A 22870-nucleotide genomic window follows, 5' to 3' on the forward strand; every position below is an offset into this window, starting at 1 on the left:
TAAAGTTAACCAGTAATCTGCTTATTACAATATTGAGTTTATATGGACTGCCTCGAAATGCCACTTTCCACCCTATGGACCCTGATCCAAAGTAGTGCACTATAAAGGGAATAGGGTGCCATTTGGGACAAATCCATGGAAAGAAACATCTCTTTTTTTAATTCTTAAACCTGGGCATTGACAGTACAATCCCTGTATTGGCTAGACCTTTGAAAGACATACAGAACATTGAATACTGAAGAGAAAGACTGAAGAATATAATGACAAGCCCATCAAATGCATCATGTTTCCAATAAACCTGGAGCTATCTCGCTCTCTGGTCTTTGGATTTTCTCTAAGACTTGTTTACCGCCTTCTCAGAAATATTTGGTAAGTGAAGGTCCAGCTTTCCCCATCCTCAGTCCCCATACAGCCCTGTAGAGGCATTGTGTAAGATGATGCTTCAATCATATTGGGTCCAACTGGATTCCTCAGATTGGTGGAGGATGAGGGGAGTTTCCCCCATTCCATGTAAAACACTGAGCACCTAAGTGGAAAAGCTGGATATAAATAAAATGAATCAAACTGAAGACTTCTCCTCTAATCATCATCTTGCTCATTGTCAATCAAAACCATCTGTCGTCTGCCCTTGGCAGGGGCGGACTGCGTCCCTGTCAGCCCCGAGGTCCAGAGTGAGGGAGTCCTCTATCAGGAGAGGAGACAGCAATGCTAGCAAAACATGTCGTACTAATAATTTTGTCGCCTGGATGCCAGTCCGTTTCTTCTTTAACAAATGCCAGTCATTGTCATTCTTGCCAAACAAAGGCAAAGGAGTTTGTGGGTAAAACTAACAGGACTAGATTATGATTAGGTTAAAGCACAGTATCTCCATCCTCGTCGCTGTCAACAGCACTCTGCTTCTCTTGCTGGAGGTCTTCTTATTCTCTGAAGATCTGTGATGGTCAAGGAGAGGAGAAAACAGGCAGAAAATAAACAGGCAGCGCTATGCTATTGCATAAGAAATACACTGTGTACAGAATGGAGAACTCTCACCTCTGAGGTGCACTGTCTGAATCTATATCCTCAACAGGTGTGAAATCTGAAGAGAAAGAAATGGCTTGTCAGATATAAGTGGATGTTTGCGCATATACAGTAGTTAATCGCATTCCGATTTTTGGTAACACAAAATAGCATCAGTAAAACAACGTACATTTGTGAAGAGTTTGATGGAAATATTACATCCTCTAATAAAGTTACGGTTAACTAAGCAACAACCTTGGATCAATTCTATGAGATCTCCACAATTCAGAGTTATCAATGGAGTATGAGATAATGGCTATTCACTAGTGCACTACTTTTGAACACAGCCAATAGGGTTTTGGTCAAAAGTAGTGCACTATATAGTGAATTGGGTGCCATTTCAGACACATCCAATGTCTTTAATCTGCTGACCTTTGTGTTCTGCTGAGGCAGATGGCTATTTCCTCTTGTGGGCCAGCAGCAGGCCTCGGAGGGCCTGGGCTCTCTGCTCATGGGAGTCTGCCTCCACCTGCGGCTGCTCCTGGATGGGGCTCCTTGGGAATGGCCGCTCTGATCCCTCTCCCCCTACCGTCGGGGATCCCCTTAACTGGGACGGGTTCATCTTGGCTGGGATCCTCCAGAACGTCTCCTAATCGATCATCAGACACACATTACCTATACAGTAGTCTATGGGAAAGCCTGCCGAAGTTTTGAAAAACACAGACATCACTTCAATTCCTTTTATTAATGCAACATTTACAAAGTTGTGTGCCTCATAAGCTGCATCTTGCCTTAAAGTTGGAATCCTTAATCGTGAAACTACCACGTCCGTTTGTGATAATACAACAACAAAGTGACTGCAAGCAATGCTGTTTTTTCTCTCGGACATCAATGAACACACGCGGAATAGAACAGCAGAATATGTACTGCAATTTTTGGGTGCGCATTGCGACACTCACCTCCGCTCAACAACAAAAAAACGATAATGTCCACTGTGCCGACAGTGGCAGTTTCCCCTACTGCGGATTCCACCTTTTAACTAAGTAAATACTTTTGGGGCTTAGTCCTGCAATTTAATGTGGGTAAGACAAAAAAAAATGATATAAAAATATATATTTTTATATAGCTGAGTTTCCGCCTAAATCCCACCTGCTCATCGGCTGGTACTCGAACCCCTATTTGTGCTTGGACCCCTATTTTCCGTAGTAACCTCTGGAAGCTCCTTTTCTCCATTGCGTCCTCATTCTCCTCCGTCAGAGGGACAGGTGGTACAGGCTGAGACAAGCCTGATGACGAAAATAGAACATTAACTGCCACAATAAATCACAAATGTCCTCAACCACACTTCAAAGATGCAGCAATTCACAATGATAAAGGAATACATACTAAGTGTCCCCCTCCCCCAGTACTTTTAGTCATTTTTTACCTGAATTTCCACTCACCTTCTTCCTCACGGTCATCTGCTGTTCTGTTCAGGCAGTTCTGTAGCCACAACAGGGGTCCTGACATACCTATAACAAAATAATACAGCTTTAGGGACCATTTTTCAAATGTTGACAAACAAACTGTTTTGGGGCCTTCTTGCCAATGGGAAATCTTCTTTGATTTTGTGTAATGTTAAAATGAAAAGAACCTCCTACTATACTGATACCTAGATGGGGTAGTCTGTAAAAATATGAACATGAATGCCCTGCTCTCACCTTCCTGCCGTAGAGTGTACACCATGGTCCCCAAGCTGGCATTCTTCTCAACCGTGCTTTCCCGCTCTGCTACCCTGCTTTTCCTCCATCTGGCTCCCTGAGCCTGCCTCTCCTGCTCCTCCCCCTCGCTCTCCTCCTAGTGCATCATCATTATCTCAGCCCATGGATGGGCTCTTCTGTTAGACCGCCATGAGGTCAGCCAGAAACTCTTCTTCAGTTTAACAGATTACACACCAATACTTTGACTTTCTTCAGTCATAATAGTAGTGCTACTTTTATGACATTTCTAGACTGCCAACCTATTCGATACTGGACACCCAATACAATAAGAGTCAACAAATGTGAAATAAATTCCCCTCACCATTCCAATCCCAGAGCTCTTCCCCGGAGCGTTAGGGTTGCGGCATCTTCTTCTTGTGGAGTTCCTGTCAGTCGGAGACTAGGCCCATGCTGAGCAGCTTTTCCACCAAGCGGGCACGGGACCGTTTAGCCACCAACCTCTTCAGGATGTTCCCCAGCACGTCTACGGAAATATAACAATCACTCAGAACTGGGTTCAAATATTATCTGAATTCAAAATACTTTAGCTGGGCTTGATTGAGCTTCCCTGGCACAATGGAACCAATAGAATGAGCGCAAAACGGCAAACTGAAAGATTTCAAATAGTAATTTAACCCAGGTCTGCAACCATTATCACCACGGAGACGAAGAATACTGCAACCCTTATCAACATGGTAACATTGTCTAGCGTCGGAATCAAGAAAACCTTCAAAACGTACCATCCGAGTCTCTGAACTCCTCAAACAGCATCTGTAGCTCTTCCTCCTGTTCCTCTGTCCACAGGACAATATGAGTGCCTTTCCTTCAGGGAAGTCAGATCACAGGTTACAGGTCAGGTTTTGTCCTTTCAATACTCTAACTAGTACTGACATGTAAACAGTATGTTACATCCACAGACATTAATATAGAATCTCAAATGGTAAAACCTAGCAGGTTACAGGATGTAGCCTAGACATGATGGCCCCCAGACAGACACTGACTGACCTCAGTTTCTTCAGGTCTTTGACACCGTCCACCAGTCCCATCGCCACCAACTGGGCCACCACTTGCTGACGCTGATGGGTGGTGTTGCTAAGCAACGGCAGCAGAGTCTCCACAATGTGTGGCACTGTGAAAGTCAAAAGTTCAAGGACAGAATATGGGACAAGCATATCTATGTATGGAATGGTTACCATAAAACACCAGTTAAATGAAATGATTGGTGATAAAATGTCAGGAAATTAAAAATGAGTGGTGCCGTTTGTTTACCTTCAGAGTCGCGGTGCTCCTTGTAGAGTGTTCACAGCGTCTCCTCTTCCTCTGGCATCCATTTTGCTTTCTTCTTGGACCCCTCTCTGAAACAAACATGAGAACAATAAATCACTTTTAAAAATGGAAACCTTGAAAAGCGCATAGTAAATGCGCACACACTTATTTAATTGACACCCAGGCACATACACACACCCTTCTCCAGGCTTGCTGTTGCCTTCTGTCATCTCACGTACAGCTCCCACATTCTTCAAGAAGAGCAGCTCTACGTAGGCCTTGTTTTTGGCCGCCAGGGCAAGGAATCGGTTCAGCACAAACTTAGCAAAGGTCACCAGCTCCTGTAGGAGGAAGAGAAAAACATGAACTTGTAATTGTATTATAGTCCTTGTGCCTGGGTTAACCCTCTAGAGTAGATGTCCCCATGTAAATTGAATTAGCATAATAAAAAAAATCAGTCTGTTTAAGCTAGAGATCTTTTTTGCATGGGCTCAATCCACCGCATCCGCCAATGGCAGCCTTCCGCATCTGCGGTGGAAGGTGGCCGAGCTACAAGTGTCACGTCTGCTCCTGCCATGCCCTCTAGTGATCATCCTGTGTCTCCTTGACCTGCCGCCGCTCCCCCAGTGCTCTCTCCCTCTCTGTGTGTGTGTGTGTGTGATTGTGTGGGTGGAGACAGGTGTGCTGGAGTCAGAGCAGATCCCCATCAGCTGCAACCTGATCCATTATCAAGACCTCTACAAATACTCAGTCCTGCCACTTCCACACTGCCAGATCGTAATCTCTGCTCAGTTAGTCCATGTTTCTAGCCGTTTCTTCCTGTTTTCCCTTGCCTGACGAGGTTTTCATCTCCACTACAGTTGAGCCTGCTCTGACTTTGATCCCTGTCTCCAGTCCGACTTCTCATCAGTCCTACTACTCTGTCCTGGATTCCCCATTCTACGCTCCCTTGGATTCCCCTCCGGACCTGCTTACCCTGTCCCAAAACCTCTCGCTCCAACCTCAGCCTCCGCACCTGGTTTCCGGCAACCCGCCCGAGCTTCCCCTGGCCTGCACTCAATCTTCCCCCCATGTTTCAATAAATACCCTGGTAGTGTTTGTCAGACCCCGAGACAAAAACTTCTGTAGCGCCTGAACAGTTTTGGCTACACACTGATATGACTCGCACAAACACGTACGTGTCGGTTGTTTTGCTCTAGGACGCTCACAAGCCTCATCTGAAGGTAGCCCGGGAGCCAGTTATAAAAAAGAATATGGAAGCATACTCAGTGTACTAAACATTAGGAACACCTTCCTAATATTGAGTTGCCCTCGTCAGGGCATGGACTCTACAAGGTGTCGAAAGCGTTCCACAGGGATGCTGGCCCATGTTGACTCCAATGCTTCTGACATTTGTGTCAAGTTGGTTGAATGTGATTTGGGTGGTGGACCATTCTTGACACACACGGGAAACTTAAGCGTGGAAAAACCCGGCAGTGTTGCAGTTCTTCATACAGTCAAACCGGTGAGCTTGGCACCTACTAACCCATTGAAAGGCACTAAAATCTTTTGTCTTGTTCATTCACCCTCTGAATGGCACACATACACAACCCATGTCTCAATTGTCTCAAGGCTTTAAAATCCTTCTTTAACCCATCTCCTCCCCTTCATCTACACTGATTGAAGTGGATTTAACAGGCGACATGAATAAGGGATCATAGCTTTCACCTGGTCAGTTTCATGGAAAGAGCAGGTGTTCATAATGTTTTGTACACTCTGTATATGGAAATAGTTTAGTGGCTAGAAAAAGGGGGTTAATATGTGTAAAAAAATATGTAAATAATTTCCTGATCTTTCTTATCTCTTAGATATAGGCCAGACATTTTAAAACAAGCTTCCTTTTAATTAATTTTTTGACTTTCCATGAATGAATCGCTTATTCAAAGCTTTTCTATGGGCTAATCATTTGTTAATATTTGTTTTGATACATAAAGTGGTCATCAAATATCAAATAATATGTAAATGATCCTTGGTATGACAATTTTAAAACAATTCCAAATGTTAGCTTAATAGAACCCCCCCCCCCCCCAGCTTAGACTGAAGGATTTTTCACCCAAAGGGGCTTGATCTCAATGAATATAATTTGAGTTACCTCCTCATCCATCCTACGTTCAGGGGGGATGGGTCCCTGGGAACAAAACAAACAGTGTCTCTTCATGGAAAGAACGCACATCCAAATGCGCATCAGCCCAGCTTGAAAAAAAAGGAAAAAAAGGGGGTTCTAGTCATTTTAGTACATATGAATGTATCTGCTACTGTACATCTGTCAGATTAAATCATATTGATCCCATGTTTTATAAAGTACCACAGACAGACACTCACTGGGCAGGTTGGCTAACGGGATCTGTTTGAGGAGCTCCAGTTCCTCCTCTTGCTCCACATCAGCTGAACCAAACACATCTCCCTCCGGCCACACCTCCCTGTGAACAGTAATATTTAGAGAGACAATTATGACAACATTACTTTTTGTGATTACAAAGTCAATGGTCCAAAAAGTAGGCTCAGATCAAGATGCTGTTTTGACCATTGGTGGATTGACCCACGTGGATGTAGGGCACTTTGAGTTTAAGAAAAGGACATTCAAATAAAATTAACAAGTATTAGTATTCAATGGCAGATGCATCTACAGTATAATAGACTTTCCAAAAATAAGTCTACGGGAGCTAAGTCAAATTGAGTGGGACTGACCTGGCGGCTCGGAGCAGGCCCAGAGCCTCAGGGCCCAGTCTGTTGAACAGGGAATCCTGGATACGCACCATGGCCTCCGTCCTCTGCTCCTCCAGGGGAGTGTCTGACGCAGCGTCAAACGGCACAGCGCCCTCTGTCAGAGCCTCCGACAACTGCAGCCACACAGAAAGTGAGACCCAGATTCAGCACTCGTACACATGCTGACAGCAACACAATAGGGCTGCATCTCAAATCAAATTGTATTTGTCACATGCGCCTAACACAACAGGTGTAGACCTTATTGTGAAAAGCTTACTATAAGCCCTTAATAAAGCAGTTAAGAAAATAGATGTAAGAAATAACTTACTAAATAAACAAAAGTAAAAAATAAAATAAAAAAGTAACAAAACATTTATGAGGCTATATACAGGGAGTACCGGTACCGAGTCAGTGTGCGGGGTAGGTAGGGGTAAAGTGACTATGCAAAGATAATAAACAGCGAGTAGCAGCAGTGTAAAAATAAATGGGGGTGGCCATTTGATTAATTGTTCAGCAGTCTTATGGCTTGGGGGTAGAAGCTGTTAAGGAGCCTTTTGGACCTAGACGTGGCGCTCCGGTACCGCTTGCCATGTGGAAGCAGAGAGAACAGTCTATAACTTGGGTGACTGGAGTCTTTGACCATTTTTTGGGCTTTCCTCTGACACCGCCTACTATATAGATCCTGGATGGCAGGAAGCTTGGCCCCAGTGATGTACTGGGCCATACGCACTACCCTCTGTAGCGCCATACGGTCGGATGCCGAGCAGTTGCCATACCAGGCGGTGATGCAACCGGTTAGGATGCTCTCGATGGTGCAGCTGTGGAACTTTTTGAGGATCTGGGGACCCATGACAAATCTTTTCAGTCTCCTGAGGGGGAACGGCATTGTCGTGTCCTCTTCACAACTTTCTTGGTGTGTTTGGACCATGATAGTTTGTTGGTGATGTGGACACCAAGGAACTTGAAACTCTCGACCCGCTCCACTACAGCCCCGTCGATGTGAATAGGGGTATGTTCAGCCCTCCTTTTCCTGTAGTCTACGATCATCTCCTTTGTCTTGCTGACATTGAGGAAGAGGTTGTTGTCCTGGCACCACACTGCCAGGTCTCTGACCTCCTCCCTATAGGCTGTCTACCTCAATAGATGAAACAGTCTTCCTCTACTTGTCTCATGTAATACATCTGCACTGATCTGATCTACACATACATAGGGGAAAGCAATATGGTATTTGATTATTTGCTGTCACCAGTCCAGCTCTTTCAGACTAGTCAATATTATGAAGGAAACAAGACAAGGAGAGGAATCCACTTTAGACAGATGCACCCATGAACTCTTCCCTAGCTGTTTGTTGCAGTCTAATACTACAAGGTGAAGCCATGAGGGCAGCAATGCAACCATCTGGCTCAGTGAATGGAATGGACTGGTGGAGAGTAGACAAGAAAAGCTAGCTGCTCCACATGTTAACTGTCCCCTGGCTGACCCTAAGGCTGATCCCCAACAATGACCTTAAAGCCGGTGGCCTTCAGCTCCTCTGCCACGGCCCCCCATGTCACTAGGGACAAAGGGTTGGGCCGTCAATTGATGTTTGTATGTTCAAATCAACAACAATCGGTTTTCAAAAACATACGTCTTTGGCAAAAGATAGCAAAATTGCTAAACTATGTGATTCACTATTCCCACTCATTCCTTCAGCCCGTCACCCCTCTAGGGCCCCCTATCTGTCTGTGAGTAGAGGTTGAGGCTCACCTGCACCACCAGGTTGTTGCGTCCCTTGCAGAAACGCAGGAAGAGATGGGTGGACTCTAACAGGTCCCTGATGAAGGAACGCAGCTGCTTGATCTCATCAAACTTCCTCAGCAGAGTCAAGAAGATCTCCCTGTACTCCATCAGGTAGAAGATGTTACCTAGAGGGGAGAGAAAGGATTTAGATGTTTAGTTTAGAAAAATTATGAAAGAGAAAACAAAGAGGTGATGAAACAAGAAAAAAGGAGGAGAGGAAGAGAGGGGTCTCACTCGATGACGTTGACGCCCTGTCTAATGTTCTCGTCTCAGGAGCGGTCCATCTCGTTCACCGTCAGCAGCAGCTCCTGGCACGCCTTCAGAGCCAGGTGCATCCTGGGAGAAAAATACAAAAATGTATTTCTTACGTTCAAAACCAAAGATATACAAATATTTATAAGTTATCCTCCATGTGGGCCCCAAATGGTCCATTATGATAACATTCCAGTTTGACTTCAAACTTTTGGTGCCAACATGGCGGCCTTAAAACAGTTATAACCCAGTTCGCCACATCCACCTACAGGACCAGGACATGGCCTCCTTGCGGTCAGTGAGCATCATCATGTAATAGTTGGTGATGTTGCGCTCGATGAAGTGGAAGACACGGATGCACATGGTTTAGGAGACCAGGTCGGCACGGAAACAGTTGACGCGGTTGAAGGCCATGAAGAAGCTGAGGGCCCAGAGATAGTAGGTCTCGTCATACTGCTGCGCCTGTTCCCTGATCAGCCCTTCCTGTGGAACCAGACAGAGACCGGGGGTGCTTTCAGTTCACTTGAACATTTGTGGAATGGTTTGTACTGAGCGACACGTTTTTCCAAAACGTTCTTGAACAGACTTGGAGATTCCTAAGCTCCGTTCGGTGGGTGTGCTGGGGTGGGGCTTGTTGCAATGAGCGGCGTATTTAAAAAGCACTAAGCATTTTGAACCCACAATCCCTCCCCATTTTTCAACTGGTCATTTAGAACAGCACTGTTTCAGTTCAATTGAAAATTTCTATTACGTTTTTATGTACGGAACGCAGCCCAGCTATCACTGCTGTGGCAAACTGCACTTAGATCAGATCTGTTTACATATGTAGGCCTGAGAGATGGCACCGAAGAATATGGCTGACGTTTTACATTCTCCCAACCAATTGTGCAATTTTGTTATTTTTCTTGCGTTTTGTGTAACTTATTTTTTTACTTATTGTGTACATAATGTTGCTGCTACCGTCTCTTATGACCAAAAATAACTTCTGGACATCAGAAAAGCGATTACTCACCACGGACTGGAAGAAACCTTTTCCTTTAACGAGTCTGATGAGAAGGATATCCTGCTTTCACAGGAACAGGCCCAAATCCACGCCTTTTGCGTGAAGAACATACGCCGGAAAAGGGGACGCAGATCGGGGATCCTTCTGAGAATCTGGAGGCGAGCAAGTAAACTCCCAATGCCTTCCAGTCTCCTTGCTAACGTCCAATCGATAGAAAATAAAATTGATGACCTATTATTAAGATTATCCTACCAACGGGACATTAAAAACTGTAACATCCTATGTTTCACAGAGACGTGGCTGAACGAAGAAATGGACAATATAGAGCTGGCAGGATTTTCCATGCACCGGCAGAACAGAGACGCTACCTCTGGTAAGATGAGGGGTGGGGGTGTGTGTCTTTTTGTCAATAACAGCTGGTGCGCGATGTCTAATATTAAAGAAGTCTCAAGGTATTGCTCACCTGAGGTAGAGTACCTTATGATAAGTTGTCGGCAACACTATCTACCAAGAGAGTTCTCATCTGTATTATTCGTAGCCGTCTATTTACCACAACAAAGCGAAGCTGGCACTAAGACCGCTCTCGACCAACTCTAAGGCCATAAGCAAAGAAGAAAATGCTCACCCAGAAGCGGAGCTCCAAGTGGCCGGGGACTTTAATGCAGGCAAACAAATCAGTTTTATAAAATTTTTACCAACATGTCACAAAAAAATCCTAGACCACCTTTACTCCACACACAGAGATGCATACCTTCTCACTGGTCAGGACATGACTGCCATGGATTACAGGCAACATCCGCATCGAGTTAAAGGCTAGAGCTGCCGCTTTCAAGGAGCGGGAGACTAATCCGGATGCTTATAAGAAATCCGCTATGCCCTCAGATGAACCATCAAACAAACAAAGCATCAATACAGGATTAAGATTGAATCCTGCTACACCGGCTCTGATGCGAGCCTACCAGACGAGCTAAATGCCTTTTATGCTCGCTTCGAGGCAAGCAACACTGAAGCACGCACGAGAGCACCAGCTGTTCTGGATGACTGTGATAACGCTCTCGGTAGCCGATGTGAACAAAACCTTTAAACAGATTACCAGGATGTATACTCAAAGCATGCGCGGACCAACTGTCAAGTGTCTTCACTGATATTTTCAACCTCTCCCTGACCGAATCTGTAATACCTACATGTTTCAAGCAGACCACCATAGTCCCTGTGCCCAAGGACACTAAGGTAACCTGCCTAAATGATTACCGCCCTGTGGCACTCGCATCGGTAGCCATGAAGTGCTTTGAAAGGCTGGACATGGCTCACATCAACATCATCCTCCCGGACACCCTAGACCCACTCCAATTCGCATACAGCCCCAACAGATCCACAGATTACGCAATCTCAATCGCACTCCACACCGCCCTTTCCCACCTGGACAAAAGGAACACCTATGTGAGAATGCTGTTCATTGACTACAGCTTAGCGTTCAACACCATAGTGCCCTCAAAGCTCATCACTAAGCTAAGGACTCTGGGACTAAGCATCTCCCTCTGCAACTGGATCCTGCACCCTCAGGGGTGTGTACTTAGTCCCCTCCTGTATTCCCTGTTCACCCACGACTGTGTGGTCAAACACGACTCCAACACCAACAGTGGTAGGCCTGATCACCGACAACAATGACATGGCCTATAGGGAGGAGGTCAGAGAACTGACAGTGTGGTGCCAGGACAACAACCTCTCCCTCGATGTGAGCAAGACAAACAAGCTGATCATGGACTACAGGAAAAGACGGGCCAATTTACTGAATGGGGTTACAGCACGACCTAACACAGTGAACTCTGACCTTCTCCTCGTAGGGGTCAGCGGAGACAGGCAGTACATTCCTGACCAGCAGCAGAATCCTCTCTATCAGCAGGTTGTCCTCCTCCTGCCTCTGCTCCCAGTCCTGGGAGACGAGAGCGAGAAGAAGCAGATAGAGGGAGAGAGGGAATTTTTTAACACATGGCCAATGCTTCTCACTCTCTTTTTTGGAAAATATTATTTGTGGAGGACTCTATTCTGTGGTGTTGGTCTGAAAGTGCAACACTCACTAGTTGCAGCAGATTGTACAGGGTTTTACTCAGAACTACAAAAACACTCTCATTGGCAAAGGTCTGAGAGATGGGGAGAACAGTCAATCACACCGTAGTCCTCCACTCTTCCCCACTAGAGTGGGCTCAAATAGATAATCATCACAGATTATGCATCCCAAATGGAACCCTATTCCCTATATAGTGCACTACTTTTGACCAAGGCCCATAGGGAGGGGATATTCGATCAAGCAACCTTTCGGTTACTGGCCCAATGCTCTAACCACTAGGTTACCTGCCGCCCAAAAATTAACCAATAATTGAGGGGAGAAAATACACAACGATAGAAGAAATGCCTAAATAATTTATATATAAATAGATCTGGGCAAATGGCTCTGGTTGTAACTCAAAGCTGTAAACGAAAAGCATCTGAAAGTCATTTCCAATTGCCTTTTACAAATCTGAATCTGAAAAAAATTCAAACAGTCCCTTTACAAGTCAGAATGTTGAATAAACGTCATTTGAACTTACTCCACCTGTTGTCTGTGTGGTTGGTACTTTTGTCTCCTGAAACTTGAGACAAAAGCGATTCACCCATTCTAACCAGGGGTTTATATTTTGCGCAGGGCAGTACCAGCTTTTTAAAAAGGTCGGTTTAATAATACTTTCCTGTGGATGTGGATATTCTCTCAAATTTGAAAGACAAAAGAACCAACCGCACAGACAATAGTTAAAGTTCAAATGAAGTGTATTAATCTTTCTGGCTTGTAAAGGTCACTTTCCACATTTTTGCAGTGTTTTGTTTCAGACTGTGTAACCAAGGTATCACAGACTGATGTATTAGGCAACATCTCCAAGAAGCAGTCAATGTTTACTTCTCGAAGCCTAAATGTTCTCAGGTATGGGTGAACCTAGAAATTCACACCTCAAGTCATTCTAGCAAACCAAGTTCCTTCTGGCATACATCAATGCCTATTCCATGTTTCCATTAGCCTACAACCTCAATATGCGTAAAGTAAATTGGGTGGACTTAGTCTTAATTGTTTAGGTGAAAATTAACAGTATAAAAATGCAATAACCTAGCCCAAGAATATTTAACTCAAGAGTTTAAAAATGAGATTACACAAATGTATACTACTAACAAAATGTCAACTCTCCTATGTTACACACATTGCATGCATTACTTTTCCAGAAGTTGCATAAAGGCTCTCAACCACAAATTAGACACTAACACAGTCAGCTACTGGAAAAAAAACATCCCAAATACACAGTATCATGAGGACTAAAAAAGTAGGCTTAACTGCAAACAGAACATGTCTCATGTCATAATACAGGTGTTGTGCCAAAAATCTCCCCCCTGACAGAATTCTCCTCCCCTTAGCAAAAAATGCAAAATGCAACAATTTCAAAGATTTTACTGAGTTTCAGTTCATATGATGAAATCAGTCAATTGAAATGAATTAATTACGCCCTAATCTATGGATTTCACATGACTGGGAATACAGATATGCATCTGTTGGTCACAGATATCTTTAAAAAAAAAATGTACCTCAGGATCTTATCACGGTATCTCTGTGCATTGCAATTGCCATCTATAAAATGCAATTGTAGCTTATGCCTGCCCATACCATAACCCCACCTCCACTTTGGGGCACTCGATTCACAACGTAGACATTACCATACACGTGGTCTGCGGTTGTGAGGCCGGTTGGACGTACTGCAAAATTCTCTAAAAGGACATTGGAGGAAGCTTATGGTAGAAAAATGAACATTAAATTATCTGGCAAAAGCTCTGGTGGACATTCCTGCAGTCAGCATGCCAATTGCACACTCTCTCAAGACTTGGGACATCTGTGGCATTGTGGTGTGTGACAAAACTGAACATTTTATAGTGACCTTTTATTGTCCCCAGCACAAGGTGCACCTGTGTAATGATTGTGCTGTCTAATCAGCTTATTGATATGCCACACCAGTCAGATGGATGGAGTATCTTGGCAAATAATAAATGGTTACTAACAGTGATGTAAACTAATTTGTGAACAAAATGTGAGAGAAATAAACATGGAAAATCTTTTGGAAAATTTCTGCAATCTTTTATTTCAGCTCATGAAACATAGGACCAACACTTTACGTGTTGCATTTATATTTTGTTCAGTGTATCTAATGTTAGCTAAATATGGTAATTAATCAATTGGCTACATTTCTTTCAATTTACCTGTTAGCAAAGGTGCCAGCTAGAGATGACGTGCAGGAGCTTGCAGGGACTTGTAGTCTTGCATGATGTGATGCAAATTAGCATTTTTGAATTGAGCACAAATAGAGCCAAATATATTGATAAAAGTCACCTTGTCCAAGAGAGATTTACATGGTTATCAAAACATCATGGCAGGGTAAGCCTACACGAAACACAGCCCTTATTTTAAGTGTTTCTAAAATCTCCTATGGGAAAAATGTATGGTAGAAAAAAGGATTGGAACAATTTCCTTGTTTAACCGCTAGGTTTTGTGGGTATTATGACACCTCCATTGGTGGGGCTCTTTTGAGTCTTCACATAGGAATGGTGTCACGTGATCGATGGCTTTGTCCATTAATTTAATACAGTCATTGTTAGTTGAATGGCAGCGAGTTTCACTCCACTGTTATGGAAGATTTAACAGTTATGAGACACACTCGATTCCTATAACAGAAACAATGAATCTCATGGTTTGCTGTCCAAATTGTTTGCTAAGTTAGCTAGCTAGCAAATAATGGCCTGTGTTTGTTCGTTTACACAATCATTCAATCACACAATTTTGGCAATTATACATACCAGACCAAGCCGTAGTGATGACAAAAGGGACCTTTGTGGTCAGACTACATTAATCAGTATCAATATATTTCCTTAGATATTAGCGAATTAAAATACAATAAGAGTCCATGCACTATCCAGTTTAGCGCCAAATCTCGCGCCTAAACGATTCATGACGATTCTAGCAGTGTTACCAACTCCTCAGTAAGGAAAGTAGCTATTGGCTGTCCTAAAAGTCGCTAGAAGTTGCTAAATGACATCATCACCTAATTTGCATAATTGGCCATGTGCATGTAATTGTGATGGATGCTGTAGGAGAGAGGAATAACGTCATGGGAGAGACAAAAAGTGAGTAAAAAACACCCTAAATGTTTAGAACTACAAATTAACTTTCTTCTGTCGATTCTTGTTTTGTTTAAATGTCACAATTCCAACCCTCCTTCTTTATCCGGGCTTGAGACTGGCAAAAGTGACCCAAAAGAGACACTCTGGCGGAGTTACTTTGTTTTTTATTAAATAATTTTTTGTTGTTTAGTTTTTTACATTTACATCCCGCCCTGAATGTAAGCCAGGGTGGGATCAGCCAGCGGCGGCTTCCCGCATGCACGATTCATTTGCAGTCTGGATGCGGAGGGGTGAACATCTCCTGCTCTGACTGCAGCTGGGAGGGACTGCTGCGCGAGGACTGGGCCGCCTGTGAGTGCTTTGGGACGGGGGTGGGGCCCACGGCAGAACCCGCTGCTCGTTGAGAAGAGTAAGAACGATACGTGCTTTCACGTCAGCATCTCCGAAAGTCTCCAATAACACCAGAAAAAGTCCCTAGATTTGTCGCTAGTCGCTTTTTTGAAAATGTGTCGCTAGAGGGGTCTGAATACTCGCTAAATATAGCAACAAAGTCGCTAAGTTGGCAACACTGGATTGTAGTCGGATGTTCATCTTCTTTGGGATTTGTTTGGAGGACCGCATCCAACTTTTTGGTGCATACACAGCCGCCTAACATACTGGAGTGTGAGGCCAGTCACGGCCTACCAACATAAAATCCACTTCATTAGTCCTATTCCTCTAAAAAAGTGAAATATAGCCCTAGACACCACCACCTACACTAATTAAACACACACTATCGCCATTCCACTACTTTGACCCTATCTGCTCCTGCACCATGCCAACGGCCTGGGAGGACGGGACACCACCCCTCAACACACCCTGTAACTCTTCTGAAGTCAAATCTTGTATACCCAAATACTTCTCTGGAGATACTGCTACAACATCTATTTTCTGTGATTTACACTCCATTTCTGTGGTACAGTTGATAACCATTGATATGAACGATAAGAAGCCAACCGTATTGAAGCATAAATCACTCGTCGTTGGCCCTCTGTTCTGGCACAACTCTACTACTCACTGAAATCCTTTCAGGATCCCTCACCCTTGACCCATCCTCCTCTACTTTCTTCACTGCCTCAGCACACAACACTTTCTGCACTACTTTGACTCTGGCCACTTCAGTCTGCCTCTCTCGCACTGGACACTTCCGATCCCCAGCAACATGGGCACCCCTACAGTTAACACACACAATTTTACCGAAACTACACAATCCTCTGTCTCATGCCCTCCTGCATACTTCCCACATCTTTGAATCTCCTTCCTACACACTGCTGCGACATGACCATAAAATGTTGCACCTGAAACACCACAGTGGATTCGGCACAAAAGCTCTAACTGGATAACTGATTTATCCTAACATGACTTTGTTGACTTTGAAAGGCAGCGAACAAGTACACAGTAAATTATACAGTGTTAAATCAACAGTGTTTGTGTTAAATTTAACACTGGTCCAGTGTCTATTCGGGTCCACACTTTTCAGTGTTAAATTAACACACTGTTTAATGACAGCCTTATTTGCATATTTCCCAGGGTGCCTTGCCTTTTGAGTGAATTGTAGAGTTACTCCCCTTGACTGTATTTGTTAGTGACAGAGACATGGTTGTTGCATTCATTCATTTTCAGTCCTGTCGCCTTCACCAAGTCAGATCCTACACAAATATGTTATCGTTAAAATCCAATTATTTAAGATGATAAGATACATTTTCAGAAGGACTTATTTTGAGTATTTATTTCTCATGTCACTATTTTAAAAAACTATTTATCTTTAACTCTGCATTGTTGGAAAATAACCGGTAAGGAAGCATTTCACTGTTCTACAACTGTTGTTTACGAAGCATATGACAAATACATTTTGATTTGAGTTTTTGTATTCAGAATTACTGCCAGGGTTGGGAAGACAATATGAGAGGAATTTGGCCCGGTGGCCAGTAAAATTGTGCCTTTTTAAGTTGCGCATCGCACAGATTTCGGACCCGAATGTTAACCTGGATAGTAGAAATAACAGTTTACTAACCCAGCTGGCCAGTGCCCCAAAATCCTTGTCGAGATGGGTGTGAAAGAGCTTGACTGGCCTGCACAGAGCCCTGACCTCAACCCTCATCGAACACCTTTGGGATGAATTGGAACGCCGACTGTGAGCCAGGCCTAATCGCCCCACATCAGTGCCTGATCTCAGTAATGTTCTTGTGGCTGAATGGAAGCTAGTCCCCACGGCAATGTTCCAACATCTAGTGGAAAGCCTTCCCAGAAGAGTGGAGGCTGTTATAGCAGCAAAGGGGGACCAACTCCGAGCAGGTGACCGCAAACTTTTAGTCATGTAGTGTATATGAAAACGGCGCATAAAAAAAGTAAGACATTTTAAAAACTGTGATTTTCACTTTAAGATTTGCGGTGATGTGGGGAGCAAGAAAATAACCTACCTTGGGCTAGAAACTCTGTCTTTTTATAATAATAATTTATTACATTTCTTTAGCACTTTTCATAGAATCTCAAAGCTCTAAAAGAACAAAAAAATTAAATAAAACCAATATATCATGACAGGTCAACCAATAGAGGCCAAGTCTTTGAAAGCTGCATCCTCCAAAGATGGAGAATGTCAGTTCATGGCTTGAGCGAAGGGAGCTAGACAGAGGATGGTAGATGACGGTGAAGTAGTCTGCTGATGATCTTGTATTGGGCAAGTCTGGGAACCAGCCTGAATCTTATAGCCACTGGACTTCTTTTTATTATGGGGGTGGGGGGTTTACCACGGATCATAGAAATGCGCTGTTTTCACATACAGTGCCTTCAGAAAGTATTCAGACCTCTTGAATTTTTACTACATTTTGTTACATTACAGCCTTATTCTAAAATGGATTAAATAAACATTTTCCTCAGCGATCTACACACAATACCCCATAATGACAAATCGCAAACAGGTTTTTATACCTTTTAGCAAATGTATTAAAAATAAAAAACAGTAATACCTTCTTTACATAAGTATTCAGACCCTTTGCTATGAGACTCGACATTGAGATCAGGTGCATCCTGTTTCAATTGATCATCCTTGAGATGTTTCTACAACTTGATTGGTGTCCACCTGTGGTAAATTCATTTGATTGGACATGATTTGGAAAGGCACACACCTGTCTATATAGGCAGACGGAAGCCATTCCTCAGTAAAAGGCACATGACAGCCCACTTGGAGTTTGCCATAAGGCACCTCAAGACTCCAGCAAGATTTTCTGGTCTGATGAAACCAAGATTGAACTCTTTGGCCTGAATGCCAAGTGTCACGTCTGGAGGAAACCTGGCACCATCCCTACGGTGAAGCATGGTGGTGGCAGTATCATGCTGTGGAGATGTTTTTCAGAGGCAGGGACTGGGAGACTAGTCAGGATCGAGTGAAAGATGAACGGAGCAAAGTACAGAGAGATCCTTGAGGAAAACATGCTCCAGAGCACTCAGGACCTCAGACTGGGGTGAAGGTTCACCTTCCAACAGCACAACGATCCTAAGCACAGAGCCAAGACAACGCAGGAGTGGCTTCGTTACAAGTCTCTGAATGTCCTTGAGTGGCCCAGCCAGAGCCCAGACTTGAACGCGATTGAACATCTCTGGAGAGACCTGAAAATAGCTGTGCAAATCAAATGAAATCAAAGTTTATTTGTCACGTTCGCCGAATACAACAGGTGTAGACCTTACAGTGAAATGCTTACTTACAGGCTCTAACCAATAGTGCTGAAAAAAAGGTATGTGTGTGTGTAGGTAAGTAAAGAAATAAAACAACAGTAAAAAGACATTTGAAACTAACAGTAGCAAGGCTATATACAGACACCGGTTAGTCAGGCTTATTGAGGTAGTATGTACATGTAGGTATGGTTAAAGTGACTATGCATTAATGATGAACAGAGAGTAGCAGTAGCGTAAAAAGAGGGGTTGGCGGGTGGTGGGACACAATGCAGATAGCCCGGTTATCCAATGTGCGGAAGCACTGGTTGGTCGGGCCAATTGAGGTAGTATGTACATGAATGTATAGTTAAAGTGACTATGTATATATGATAAACAGAAAGTAGCAGCAGCGTAAAAGAGGGGTTGGGGGGGGCACACAATGCAAACCATTCAGGAGTCAACCTGTTCAGGAGTCTTATGGCTTGGGAGTAAAAACTGTTGAGAAGCCTTTTTGTCCTAGACTTGGCACTCCGGTACCGCTTGCCATGCAGTAGTAGAGAGAACAGTCTATGACTGGGGTGGCTGGGGTCTTTGACAATTTTTAGGGCCTTCCTCTGACACCACCTGGTGTAGAGGTCCTGGATGGCAGGCAGCCATACGCACTACCCTCTGAAGTGCCTTGCGGTCAGAGGCCGAGCAATTGCCGTACCAGGCAGTGATGCAACCAGTCAGGATGCTCTCGATGTTGCAGCTGTAGAACCTTTTGACGATCTCAGGACCCATGCCAAATCTTTTTAGTTTCATGAGGGGGAATAGGCTTTGTCGTGCCCTCTTCACAACTGTCTTGGTGTGTTTGGACCATTCTAGTTTGTTGTTGATGTGGACACCAAGGAACTTGAAGCTCTCAACCTGCTCCACTACAGCCCCATTGATGAGAATGCTCCTTTTCCTGTAGTCCACAATAATCTCCTTAGTCTTGGTTACGTTGAGGGATAGGTTGTTATTCTTGCACCACCCGGCCAGGTCTCTGACCTCCTCCCTATAGGCTGTCTCGTCGTTGTCGGTGATCAGGCCTACCACTGTTGTGTCGTCTGCAAACTTAATGATGGTGTTGGAGTCGTGCCTGGCCATGCAGTCGTGGGTGAACAGGGAGTACATGAGGGGACTGAGCATGCATCCCTGGGGAGCTCCAGTGTTGTGGATCAGCGTGGCAGATATGTTGCTACCTACCCTCACCACCTGGGGGCGGCCGGTCAGGAAGTCCAGGATCCAGTTGCAGAGGGAGGTGTTTAGTCCCAGGTTCCTTAGCTTAGTAATGAGCTTTGAGGGTACTATGGTGTTGAACGCTGAGCTGTAATCAATGAATAGCATTCTCACATAGGTGTTCCTTTTGTCCAGGTGGGAAAGGGCGGTGTGGAGTGCAATAGAGATTGCATCATCTGTGGATCTGTTTGGGCGGTATGCAAATTGGAGTGTGTCTAGGGTTTCTGGGATAATGGTGTTGATGTGAGCCATGACCAGCCTTTCAAAGCACTTCATGGCTACGGACGTGAGTGCTACGGGTCTGTAGTCATTTAGGCAGGTTGCCTTTGTGTTCTTGGGCACAGGGACTATGGTGGTCTGCTTGAAACATGTTGGTATTACAGACTCAATCAGGGATATGTTGAAAAAGTCAGTGAAGACACCTGCCAGTTGGTCAGCACATGCCCGGAGCACACGTCCTGGTAATCCGTCTGGCCCCGCAGCCTTGTGTATGTTGACCTGTTTAAAGGTCTTACTCACGTTGGCTACGGGGAGCCTGATCACACAGTCGTCCGGAACAGCTGATGCTCTCATGCATGTGTCAGTGTTGCTTGCCTCGAAGCGAGCATAGAAGTGATTTAGCTCGTCTGGTCGGCTTTTGTCACTGGGCAGCTCGCAGCTGTGCTTCCCTTTGTTGCCTGTAATCCATGGCTTCTGGTTGGGGTATGTACGTACAGTCACTGTGGGGACGACGTCCTCGATGCACTTATTGATAAAGCCAGTGACTGATGTGATGTATTCCTAAATGTCATCGGAAGAATCCCGGAACATGTTCCAGTCTGTGATAGCAAAACAGTCCAGTAATTTAGCATCTGCTTCATTTGACCACTTTTTTATAGACCGAGTCACTGGTGCTTCCTGCTTTAATTTTTGCTTGTAAGCAGGAATCAGGAGGATAGAGTTGTGGTCGGATTTACCAAATGGAAGGTGAGGGAGAGCTTTGCACGCGTCTCTGTGTGGGAGTACAGGTGATCTAGATTTTTTTCCCTCTGGTTGCACATTAAACATGTTGATAGAGATTTGGTAGAACTGATTAAAATTTCCCTGCATTAAAGTCTCCGGCCACTAGGAGCGCCACCTCTGGGTGAGTGGTTTCCTGTTTGCTTATTTCCTTATACAGCTGACTGAGTGCGTTCTTAGTGCCAGCATCTGTTTGTGGTGGTAAATAAACAGCCACGAAAAGTATAGCTGAGAACTCTCTAGGCAAGTAGTGTGGCCTGCAATTTATCACAATATACTCTACTTCAGGCGAGCAAAATCTAGAGACTTCCTTACATTTACAAATATGCACAGACTGCCCCCCCACCTCGTCTTACCGGAGTGTGCTGTTCTATCCTGCTGGTGCAGTGTATATCCCGCTAGCTGAATATCCATGTCGTCATTCAGCCATGATTCCGGGAAACATAGGATATTACAGTTTTTGATGTCCCGTTGGTAAGATATTCGTGATCATACCTCGTCTAATATATTGTCCAATGATTGCACTTTGGCGAGTAATATTGATGGTAACGGCAGCTTTCCTACTCGCCTTCTGGGGTTCCTGATGAGGCATCTGGCTCTTCGTCCTCTGTACCTGCGTCGCTTCCTCTTGCGAATAACTGGGATGTCGGCCCTGCCGGGTGATTGAAGAATATCATGTGAGTCTTGCTTGTTGTTGAAAAAATATTTGTCTAATCCGAGGTGAGTGATCGCTGTCCTGATATCCAGAAGCTCTTTTCTGCATAAGATACAGTTGCAGAAACATTATGTACAAAATAAGTTACAAATAACGCGAAAAAAACCACATAATAACACAATTGTTTGGGCGCCCGTAAAACTGCTGCCATTTCTTCCGGCGCCATTTTACTAGTGCAGCGACGCTTCCCATCCAACCTGATAGAGCTTGAGAGGATCTGCAGAGAAGATTGAGGAAACTCCCCAAATACAGGTGTGCCAAGCTTAGAGCGTCATACTCAAGAAGACTCAAGGTTGTAATCACTGCCAAAGGTAAAGGGTCTGAGCTTGTTTTATAAGCTCATGCGGGCTGGGAATCCTGCATTTTTTTTTAATGAGGAAAAAAAAACAATTTTATCAATTTTAGAATAAGGCTGTAATGTAACAAAATGTGGAAAAAGTCAAGGTGTCTGAATACTTTCCGAATACACTGTATTACCTCAACAACCTGGTACCCCTGCCCATTGACTCAGTACCAGCACTCATTTTATATATCCTCGTTATTGTTATTTTATTGTGTAACTATTCTTTTTGCTAATCTTTTTACTTTTTAACTCTACATTGTTGGGAAAGGGCTCGTAAGCATTTCACAGTAAATTCTAAAGATGTCATATTCGGGCTACTTCTCTTCCCCCGCATCGTCCTTATGATTGTGCCATTGATCTCTTCCCCGGCAACACTTCACCTCGTGGTCGGCTATATTCTCTGTCCAGCCGGAGACCAAGGCCATGGAGGAGTACATTGAGGATTCTCTGGCTACTGGAGGCATCCGTCCGTCTGCATCTCCTGCCGACGTGGGGTTTTTCTTTGTGGAGAAGGACAAGACCCTGCGTCCATGCATTGACTACGGGGGTCTTAATGATATAACGATCAAGAATTGTTACCCCCTACCACTCCTCTCCTCAGCTTTCGAACCTCTCCAGGGGGCCACCATTTTTTCCAAGCTGGACCTTCGGAATGCCTACCACCTGGTTTGGATACGCGATGGAGATGAGTGGAAGACAGCATTTAACACAGCCAGCGGACATTATGAGTACCAGGTCATGCCGTTTGGACTCACCAACGCCACCGCTGTCTTCCAGGCCCTGGTAAACGATGTGCTCCGGGACATGCTAAATCATTTTGTGTTCGTCTACCTTGACGACATCCTGTTTTGTTTCCCAGTCTGCCCAAGAACATGTTCTCCATGTCA

At 44.3% G+C, this 22870-nt stretch overlaps 1 pseudogene; it reads right to left on the bottom strand.

The window, feature by feature from the left end:
- Window positions 1–733: 733 nt before the first annotated feature.
- LOC106583246 (protein timeless homolog) lies at window positions 734–22408 on the bottom strand (annotated as a pseudogene).
- Between the last annotated feature and the right edge of the window lie 462 nt (window positions 22409–22870).

Source organism: Salmo salar, chromosome ssa22 (genome assembly GCF_905237065.1).
Source record: "Salmo salar chromosome ssa22, Ssal_v3.1, whole genome shotgun sequence".
Classification (NCBI taxonomy): Eukaryota; Metazoa; Chordata; class Actinopteri; order Salmoniformes; family Salmonidae; genus Salmo; species Salmo salar.